Source organism: Triticum aestivum, chromosome 2B, assembly GCF_018294505.1.
Source record: "Triticum aestivum cultivar Chinese Spring chromosome 2B, IWGSC CS RefSeq v2.1, whole genome shotgun sequence".
In the NCBI taxonomy this organism is placed as follows: domain Eukaryota; kingdom Viridiplantae; phylum Streptophyta; class Magnoliopsida; order Poales; family Poaceae; genus Triticum; species Triticum aestivum.
In genome coordinates this window covers 9,482,856-9,494,046 of record NC_057798.1, presented here as the reverse complement: position 1 = coordinate 9,494,046, position 11,191 = coordinate 9,482,856, and the positions used below count along the sequence as shown (strand labels likewise).

General features: G+C 43.2%; 1 long non-coding RNA gene across 2 annotated transcripts; it reads left to right on the top strand.

Moving 5' to 3' along the window:
- Positions 1-623: 623 nt before the first annotated feature.
- Positions 624-7,767, top strand: LOC123043099 (uncharacterized). 2 transcript variants are annotated; one of them, XR_006419021.1, is made up of 3 exons: positions 648-3,601; positions 5,574-5,754; positions 7,709-7,767. It is a non-coding gene; the product is annotated as an uncharacterized lncRNA (long non-coding RNA). The 2 variants fall into 2 exon arrangements; XR_006419020.1 differs by lacking the exon at positions 7,709-7,767 and having other exon boundaries at positions 624-3,601; positions 5,574-5,928.
- Positions 7,768-11,191: the final 3,424 nt, after the last annotated feature.

The following is an 11,191-nucleotide window of genomic DNA, read 5'->3' as shown; positions in this document are numbered from 1 at the left end:
TTGAAACGTATGGGAGAAGTTGCTTACAATTTGGAATTACTCGAAGGTTTGTCAGGAATTCATGATGTGTTTCACGTTTCCCAGTTAAAGAAGTGCCATGCAGAGATGGCCGACATTCCTTTGAGAGATACAGTGCCACTGGAACCGATTCAGTTGGATAGTGATCTGTCCTATGAGGAGAAACCCGTTAAGATTCTCGAGTTCTCTAGCCGAGTTACTCGCAGCAAACTCATCAAGTTTTGCAAAGTTCAGTGAAGCCACCATACTGAGGAGGAAGCTACCTGGGAGTGAGAGGAAGACCTCCGCAAGGACCACCCACACCTTTTTGCTGACCAATCCGAATCTCGAGGGCGAGATTCATCTTAAGGTGGGTAGGTTTGTAACATTTCAATTTTCAATTTGGATGTTATACATAGGTCATTCATATGCATTCTTGTTTTATGCATTTTTGTTGTTTTGTCTTAGTTGCATTTCTTTACCTAATAATAAAGCAAATTGGGTTTCTGGTCGTCCGTCGTCGCTCGTGATTTTGCATAAAAGTCCCTCGGTTTATAAGAAATTAACCCGCAGTCCCTGTTTTAGTGGGTCTATATATGGCATTTTAATTTTGCAAAAAAAACCCTGTACTCATTTGAATTCCACCCGCTGTCCTCCCGTCATCTTATCCATTTCTCCTGCGACAGCAACAGCGGTTTCGCCCATTCCTTCGTGCGCCGTCGACGGCCGCCGCCGTGCCTCGCGCGGGAGGATGGAGGGCGCTCGCCAGGAGGTTGGAGGATGTTCGCCGGGGCGAGTGCTGCGGAGACGGCGTGGCGAGGCGGGGCAGTGGCGGTTGTTGACCGGCCGTCGTGCGTCGCGGGGGAGGATGGAGGACGCTCGTCGTGGCGGGCGTGGCGGGAGAGACGGGGTACGGCAGCCGCCGCCGTGACATGCGGATGGTCTTCCTGTCCGGCCATCCGCGCAGTCCACACAGGCGAGCTGCCGATCTGGCTGGGCTGCCTGGCCACGCAGCAGACGGCGGCGGTTCAAGCAACTCCTCGACGCAGGGTAAAGGGTTGGTGGCGCTGGAGTTGGTCGGAATGGGCAGGCGGACGGTGGGTGACGCGACGCCGCGGCGCCGGCGCGAGGAATACGGGCGGATCCGGGGGCGACAGCGACCGATCTGGCTGCTGGTGCGGCGGCTTGCTCCTGCTCATCCATAGAGAGACAGGGCGTGAGGGAGATAGGAAGAAAGGAGAAGGAGCAGGGGGCGCAGGGTCAGGGACGCGGTCGCTAGCGGTGGCGGCTTCGGCGACCGGCTGGCAGGCTTGCCAGGCAAGGCTGAGTACACTAGCCTGAGATTCAATAGAGGTATGTTTGATTTTTAGAATTGGGCTTAACAGCCTATTTGCTGTGCTTCATCTTCTGAATTGGAAACCATGGCATGCCTGAATATTTTTTCTAGAACATGATGCTTGAGTTGGTAATCATTCTTGGGTGATTGGAGTGCATGACTTGAATGGATTTCTGAATTCCAAACAGTATGCTGTCGTGATGTTTGATTAGGGTCTTCTGTGAATCCGTACCAAAACCATGCTTGTATTTTGTTGTTCCCTCTCTCTAATCCGGGACAGACACGGTGATTCTGGTCGGGGCCGTGGCTACGTGATTCTGGCCGGCGTGCATCCATAGTCAGAGGACGCCGAGCCTTCCTCGCTGCCAGCAACATCAGCTCGTCTCGGCATGAGGTCTGCACGCGTACCTTACCTTTCTAATGGAGACTGAACTGAAATTTTTGTCTGCGCTGCTTCTTGCAGATAGTCCATGGTTTGTACAAATACCCACATGTAAATCTTAATTTAGTTGATATTGGAAAAGATTGTTTCTTTCGAGCAACTAGAAATAGTACGTATGTGTTTTTGCCCTGGCTCCCACATCAGACCAGTGCTCTAATGTTTGTTCCGAGTTGAGCATGGCAATAATGTACAGTTTGAACTTGTGCTGGCAGAACTTTTTCGCCTTGAAGCATTCTGTGAATTACATAATGAATAGCAACAACATCAGGCCATTTGAGAGAAGGGGTGTCCCTGGAGTTCTCCCTAAATCTTACTGCATTCTTAGTGACAATGAGGAATTATTATTCACTTGAGAAAATAAAGATTAAATCGGTGAGGCTGTCAAAAGTGAAATGACTTTCTGAGCTCGACATTGACTTTTTGAGCTAGATATTGACTTTCTGAGTAGCACAATATAGGTCCTATCTGAAGCCTTTTACGCGCCTGTTACAATGATCTTTTCATTTTCCTTTGTATATTAACTAGAGAATATTATTGTCTGCTATAACTGCTGAAAGATGTCATATTCCTTTGTTATAATGGTATTTGCAGTAGGAGTGTATGCCTCTCATTCAAAGAAGAGGCTCGACAATCTTTTGGATGGACTTATGATTACCACATATATGATCTTATGAAGCAGGAGTTGAGAACTACAAAATCCATCTACTCCTAGAATCGAGCTGGTTGAAGTTGGGCCTTCAATGGACCTGGTAGTTAGGTGGCACCGACGTTTTGTAAAGCCAATTTTTGATGAGGAAAAGCACCCAAAAAAAGTTTAGTGGAAGTGGATTAGATTGTTTGTAGTCATATGCTCTTGAGAAATTTTGCGCTTTCTTTATTTCTTCTGATTATAATTCTGTTTATTTCTAACTGACATTGATATGCAAAAGAAATCCTGTGATTTTTTTGCCCTCTCATTGACCATTTAATTTTTCAGTCATAGCTATATACAAAGAAGTATTGTACCATATAGTTTTGTGTTTTCGGAAACATCTAAAGGCCTGTTACATGCATCATTTTCTCTTTCATATCCTTCATCTCAAACTGAAAATATGAACCATTTTGTTGATATGTACATTAGTTGCAAGGTGAGTAAATAGTGGTCGACGATGTGGCTGGATGTACATGAGCATATGTTGTATCTTTGACGCCATTCATTTTGAATCATTAGAATAATAAAAGAGGTTTGTTTGGATAATTATTTTCCAGGTTTCTAAACACATTTATTTATCTATTTTGTATCCATTGCAACACATATGTTTCCCTAAATAAAATGACTGTACAATTGTGTGAACTGAGTGGCTGGTCGTTACGGTAGATTAAATTCCTCACAGTAAGAATCTTTGCCTGACGCTACAAAAAAAATCTATGTTTTGTAGCAGGATTAGTGATCAAATATATCCTTTTTATTGTAAATATTTTAGTCTGCTACTTTGTTCATTAATTTTTCTAGGCATTATTCTTAAGTTTTATTTCAAAGCAAAATCATATTGAGCTATCTACAAGTTAGAATTGTCCAAAACAGTTTCTGTAACATTATTGTATATCATGTGTTTTCTCTTTTATTCATAACATAATATGCAGTCACACAATTTATATCTTGGTTGTGAATTCCAGAGGGGAAGATAGCCTTTCTGGCAGTTAGAGCTTCGTCACTTGCTGATCTAACAATATAGACAAGCAATGCAAGCCAACAAAGAAAATTAGTTAGGGAAGCACCGAGTTCGCCAGAGGTAGCAGAACGTTTGTCGAGCCATCCAATATCGCCAACGGTGGCTACACTAGAGGTATGTGATGCCTCGACCACCCTAAAAAACAGCCTTGCTATTCCCCCTTCCCTTTCTTCTTGAGAATGGTTGTAGCTAACTGAGTGCCCTCAGTCAGTCCCTCAAGCTTTTCTGTATTCAGAGATGGTAACTGAGCACTAGGTTGTTATCTGTGTTGTTTGATTTTTTCCATGCACTGTGGCTGGACATGATGTTGGCAAATACACTAGACATCATGGGCTGAGACAATACAATAGAAATCATGTCGAGGCTGGAAAATTTGCTGAACTTGTGGTTGTTAGCAATAAACCATGCGTTGTGGCGTGCGTGGGTGCGCATGTGTGTTGTGGTGGTGCGTGAGCCTGGGTTAGGCTGTTGGCGATAGTTGTGGGAGGCCGTTGGCGTTCTGTTGAGGGAGGCCCGCGATGTGCGCGTGTGGGACGCGTCGAGGGAGTGGACCGGACCAAGCGGATCGTGGCGTGCAAGCAGCGTCGTGCGTGTATGGGCAGCGGTGTTGGCCTGGGTATAAGAACTCCTCCCTTGTGTATGCTTGTAAGTTGAGCCGAGAGGAAGAAATACAAGAGAGAAAAAAGGCCCCGGCGTTCCTTGCCAGGGTGGGCGTCCGTCGCCGCGGGTGTTTGTCGCCCGGCAAAATCGTCTCCTCATATTCTTGTGATTGTTTGTCAATCCTCGGTTCCAACAGTGGTGCCTGTGTTCCTTCTCACAGTAGTTGTTTTATGTGGTGAAAGTTTTAGAGGCCAAATAACAGTTATGTTGTTCCAGGCTTTTCAGTCCAAGCAGATTTATGTTTGCAAGAATTAGTGTACTTACATGCAGAACCAGTTTTTCGTAGATAATTGCTTACAAGATTTATGTGGTTAATATTTCTGCAGAGTTTTCAAACAAGAGTGAAACCTATAATGATGAGTGATTGTTATGGTATGATTACTAGATCAATAATTCATAGCAGGGAAGCAATTTTACTGGAACAAGTAAATCCAGTATTAAACTTAGTAACTTGTTGGGTAGATCAGATTAGATGCGGCTTAAACCTTCACCGCTCCCTGCCATTTAGTACTGGCTGGAGTCTGTTTGAGCTGACCAATGTGGAGCAGAGTTGCAATGGAGATACCCAGTCTCACATGCTTTATTCTACTTCTTGTAGTATAACAGAGCTTGGTTGTAGCTAACAGTCAGTCCCTCAAGATTTTGTGTATTTAGAAATTTATTTAGAGATGGTAAAATAAAGATCTTGATGTATCGATGGTTTGCGGTAGTGGGGCTGTTCTGTTACAGTTTAGGATACTCAAATTCCTCCTGCTCGTATCATCGTCTCCGTGTAATGTGATGTAGCACAGTACTATGCACTTCTGCACTAAGCCCAGAACCTAGCTAGCTTACTTGAGGGTCGGCTCCGGATTTTGACGATTGTGTTTGTGTATAATTTTTGAGGGGCTGTAGAGAGTCAATTAACAAGTCAATTAATACAAACCTGTTTTTCTCTACGGTCCTCTGAACATACTCGCTATAAGAACATATATTTCAATATTTGAGCACTGAAAAAATTGTCAAATTGACTAACTGCCATGTGAAAAAGTAGCAAGAACGAACTCAGGAAATTCTGCAAATGATATCAGCATTGGTTTGTGTAGAACTGTGGATGTTTCTCTTGCAAGTCTAGGTTTTAGAGAAAAAAATCCTGCAGTTGTTTGGGTAATGTTTTTTTGGTTAGGAATTAGGAGAATTGTTATGTAGTAAAATTACCAAAATTCTTACAAAATATTCTGCAAGTTTTGTTTGCTGAGCAAAGCCAACTGCTTGCCACTATGTGCGGTTCTCTTGCCATTTCATGGGGTGCAACCGCAAGTGGCACAAGACTGTAGTTGTGGTGTTCTAAAATTTACTGGTGTTGATGTTTCTTTTCAAGATTGTGGTATTGTTTACCAATTTGGTCCCCGGGTTATGTACTCATTTCCTTTTCTATTCTTTGTAGATAATTTGCTTCAGTTCATCGAACTACCTGCTGAAACATGTGTATTGTTTCTCAATATATTGGGCATCTATCCACCTCTCATGAGATCTCTGAATTTTCGACGCATATTGTATTTGCTGAATTATTTCCTCCAGATAACTATGCTTGAATTCACAAATGCGTGCAATGCTTTCAAGTAGAGGTTAGTTCAATACTTAAGTTGTGCTATTCCTCTTTCAAGTTTTTGGTCCTAGAAGTGTAATACTTGGTAGGTGAGCTGCAAAAACGGAATGTACATGGCCTGAATTTATATTTCAGAGTGTATAATCTGATTCAGAGTATTTTGACCCCTTGCGTTCTAAAACGTTTTGTTGTATCTTTCTGTCCTGAAAGAATAGAAGCAATTCTTCTGTGTGAGAGAATATAAACATTATTCGCAAACAACATGTAGCGTCATTAAGTTTCTTATTACCAATTTAAACAGTAATAGCACAACTAAAGTTTGTGAACATATCATTATAAAATGGTCGGTTGGATTGAGTTTGGTATGGATTCTACAAGGTCCATTTCTATGGAATTACAAATTAGCTTTACATTTTTATGGATGAGTTCATCGTCTTTGGATTGCCCATGTTCGGATGTCTTTCTGATCAAGTGGACACCACGACCACCATCAGTAGGGTGGGAAGGAGGGTGTGTGATATTTTTTCTTTTCCCGTTGCAACGCATGGGGATTTTTGCTAGTTGATCCAAGAGGCCTTAAGCAACTCAAGCACCAATTTGAGAGAGTTGGAGGTTTCACAAAAAATCCAATTTTGAATTATCAAAATTTGGTAATTGGGTCAATTTGTTTTTCAAATTTTTTTCCAAATATTTTAAAATAATGAGAGAACATAATATGACTTCTTCAAAATCAATAGAAAATGTTGGAAATAGAATTTTGAATTTTTGGAGACTTTATTTTATTTTATTCGCTAGTTTATTTAATAGTTAGCGGAGTAATTAGTACTATAATGTTTGTTTTTAGTTTAGGCATTTAGGTCCAAACAATTGTTCACTAGGTCATTTAGCTACATGAATATTTCTGGAATTTTTAGGATTATATTTATATTTATTTTGCATGTTTTAGTCTTTGGAAAAAATTGTTAAAAAAAACATCTCCCGAACTGGGCTGGCCCAGCCGACACAGCCCAAGCCCAAGCCACGCGCCGCCTTCCTCGCCGAGTCTGGCATGGACTCTGGCCGCGCCATCGTACGAGCTCGGGACGCCTCCCGAGGTTCGCCCCCACTATTTATACTCCACCCCCGGGACCCCTGGAACACGTTCCCGCCGTCGCCGCTTAGCCCCGCTGCCTAGCACCGCCGCCGCCCGTTCGCCGCCGCCGCCTCGAGCCACCACCACTCTTGTCGATCGCCGGCGCCGCTGTCGCCAGCACCGCCGCTGCCGCACGCCGCCGCCTCCTGCTGCCGCAGCCCCGCCGGAGCCACCACCGATCACCGTAGTTTCGCCCCCGGTCCTCATCGAAAAATCGGTAAACCCTAGATTGGTTTATTTTACGGTTTTTCTGGTTCGTTCAGTTTAGTTTTTGGTTTTTGTTTTTTCGGTTAGATCTATCTAGCGAAGGTTCGTTCGTTTAGATATGTCAACCAACATTTTCGTTCGTTAGTCTCTGTTAGCTGACATTCGTCCGATAGATTTTTCTTTTTCTGTTTATTTTCGGCCAGGGACCTATCCGTGAATAATTTTCTACATAGATTAGCCCCTGATCTTTAAACCCTCATAACTTTTAGCTCGTTTGCCCAAATTAGACGAAACCAACGCCCAGATCTTCAGAGCGATACCCTCTATCTTGTAAACCAACTTGAACATGATTTTGACAATATAAAATTTGAGTTTAGTTTAGATTAGTATTTGATCTTATTTTGTTTGTATCTTGAGTTTTGTAGCTTCGTTTGAGTCGATTCTGTTTGCAAATCGTAGCTAATCACATGGACCTACTGTTAAGATCTAATCCACCTAAATTTAATGCTGTTAGAATTTGTTTTCTGTTTAGATTAGTTATTTGCTTGTTTTGAGTTTTATTTGGATCTTTTCTCGTTTTCTTTTTGCATCGTTTGCTTGATTTTTTATGTATGCTATTGCTTGTCTATGCTAGATTATCAGAGTGCGAAGCTTGTTACTACGATTCTCTAGAGTTTTCCGATCGTCAACAAGGCAAGTTACACTTTGATCATACTTTTCAATACCCAATTTTTACTATGCATTAGTTTTTCCCCTCAAATATTTGCATGAGTAGGATTGGGAACATGTGGTTTGGTTGTAGTACTTGAGGTAGGAACCTATTACCTTTGATCACCCCGGGAATATATGTTATGCTCATATATTACTTAGCCATGCTCATAGACGGGGATTGGATCGTGATGTAGATGGAAGTTGTGAGAGATAATAATTTTTGGATAACATTAAGGTGGCAACTTTAATACACATCTGGGTGGATTGGGTGGGGCATTTGGAGAAACCAGTGCTAGCCCATGGGAATCCCGGAGTACCCATGTGATTTTCCCTCGGTTCGCCACCCAGGCTCAAAGGGATGATATGATATTTCATGCCTAGAAACTTCTGTGTGCAGCCACAAGGCATTATGGGCTCTAGCATAGTTGAGTAAGTTGTGTGAGCTCTTGAAGAGGTGGACTAGCAGTTGTAGGGGAAAGTAGGTGTATCGATCGACCTAGAGTAGAGAGTTAATGCTTCAGAAGGCTATGTCTTGATCTTCCGATCATGGATGCGGTCGAGTCTTGTGGTGAAAAGTGCACAACCTCTACAGAGTGTATAAACTAATCATGGTAGCCGTGTCCCCGATTATGGACATTTTGAGTATCTAGAAGTGGATATTATTGTTGATCTCATCACTCTTTAATTAATGAATTGGGTTTAATGATGATACTTGGCTAATGTTGGGATTTGAGTTGGAGGAACCTTCTCAATCATTGGTATAACTTTGTAGTAAATAAAATTTATTCCTTTGCTATAGGAAAAAATTAGCTTTATGTAAAACATTAAACTTAGAGCCTCCACTAGTCAAATATGCATTTAGATATAGTTTCTTGCATTCATTTGCTCTACAGTGTAACTTTGTCAGCATATTCCATGTGCTGACCTACACGGCTGCAACGTCTCATGTTGCAGACTTTACCGGCAAAGAATAAGGTGCGATAGGTCGTTGTCATGCACTCAGCTATGCTGTTGGAGTCGATGGACTCATTTCTCTTCGAAACTTCCGCAGTTATTTTGATTAGATGGCCTTCAGATATATTATTTATGTAATCGATACTCTTTATGAGGACCTCGATGTAATAAGTGTGTGATTGAAACTCTGTTATAATTCCTCGAGTACTGTGTGTGTCAACATACCGATCCAGGGATGACACTTAAGCACAGAAACTTCGGTCCATTTGGATCGTGGTCGCTACATACGGTTGTTGCTAAAGTCTTCAAGCTCAATCAACATGGCGCACTGCATAGCTTCATTGCTGAGTGCAAAGCAATTCAACACATCTGTCACTGGAATCTCGTGAAGGTTATAACTGCATGCTCAACTTATGACCAAGTGGGAAATGAGTTCAGGGCTCTAGTCTTTGAGTATATGGTCAACGGTAGCCTTGAAGACCGACTTCATAACCACCGGTGTGGTGATTTGAGTTTAGGTGCAGTTATATGTGTCGTGGAATAGTCACGTCAGATGTCCTCATGAAAGGACTTAGTTGTGGAGCCATCACAACTAGGAAGCTTGAAGGGGTTAAATCGGGACAAGGGACACGAGAGAGTTTATACTAGTTCGGCCCATTACGGTGAAGGTAAGGCCTACGTCTAGTTGGGTTGGTATTGATGTTTCGATAACCTGGGAGCGAGACACGCTATGCCCGGTTCTCGATGAGTTGTTTCTTGCCCTAAGTCGCCCGCAGGTCGTCCCCTTATATACACGGGTTGACACCTGCGGCTTACAGAGTCCCGTCCGACTTATAAATAGAGTCCGGCTCGGTGACCAGTTAAATCCACCTTACATTACACGTCATGCCATCATGGCGGTTTACTACAATGGGCTTAAGCCGCCCATGGGCCTTAAGCTCTTTATTGAACCGCCATCTTCATGCTTGGCCTTGGGCTTCTTCTGATGAGTACTCTTTGCGTAACCCGGCCCCTCATGGCGGCTTACACAAATAGTCATATCTCCAACATTAGGCCCCGGATTGATTTAACCTGTTCATGTCAATCTAAAAAATATTTGTAAATAATTAAATCTTCAATCTTCTGACTATACAGAGGGTTTTTGTTAACTCGCCATGGCGTCATCTTCTGGATCCGTCTTAACCCGGCGTGACGTCATCCTTCCTTTAACTCATTTTTTATTCCACCGAATCCTTCAACGGAACTCTTCTTTACTGACTGTTCCGAAAATCGAGGCGCCAGGGCCGTTGGATAATAATTGTTATCTCCTCGTTTCCCGCGCCGTCTCAGTCATTTTTTCCTTATAAATAGCCACGACTTGGGGCCTTCCCCTTGTACTTCTTCAGTCGTCTTCTTCCTCTCCTCTCTGCCTCTCAAGCTCTGCCGGCGTCGCCATCGACCCCCTCGTCTTCGTCGACTCAGGCCGCTGCATCAACCTGTCTGTAACCAGAGATCGACGGCGAGCCTCCGCAGCTCAACCTCATCCGTGAGTTCTTTTCTTCCCTTTCCTTAGATCTATCTCGAAGCTCCACCAAGTTCATCAGGTTCATCGCCGCCCGATGCGAATCCTTGTTAGATGCACTTCCACAGCCTGTTTAGATTGTAAAAACTGTGCAGAAACACTGCGGTAGTAGTTTGTGTCGATCTTGTATAGAAATAGATCGCACTTCTCTTGTTTGGAAACCTCCCTTGAATGCATGAACTTCTCTGCCCTGTTTTAGGTCTAGAAATTTTTCCTTTAGAGCAATAGTTTGATCCATAATAATAATTGTTATCCGTGCAACTTGTTTCCATCACCCGGAAAGCTTCTTCTGGAAAACTTACTTTTATCATCCCTGTATAGGCGTCCGGCTTAAATAAGTGACACTGAACTGTAAGCCTTGCCTTCCTCTCATGACCTTGAAAATCTTTGAATCACTGTTGATCCTGTTAGCGGCTTAAACTTTACTGCACAATTACCCTTATATCATTAGGCCCCTTGCTTAAGCCGCTATTTTAAATAAATGTAAAATTTCTCCCGGGTTAAATGTGAACCAGAACTTTTTACTTTGTCGTAGGCCACTGCTGTTATGGCTCGTAAGGCGGCCAAGGCCCTTGTGACTTGCAACTGGGTTCCATCCACAGTCACCAAAAGTACACTTGCCGAGTTTGTAGCATTTGGCCATCTGCCAAAAAAGGAGGTCATGTCCTACCGTGCCCCTCACCCGTCTGAGGAGATACCTCAACCCAAAGACGGAGAGGTAGTAGTTTTCACAGACCATATGAACCGGGGGTTTGCCCCTCCCGGCTCAAAATTCTTCAGGGAAGTTCTGGCTTTCTTTGACCTGAGGCCTCAGGACATTGGACCCATTTCCGTGTCCAATCGGTGTAATTTCCAAGTCTTCTGCGAGGTATATTTAGGAGAGGAACCAAG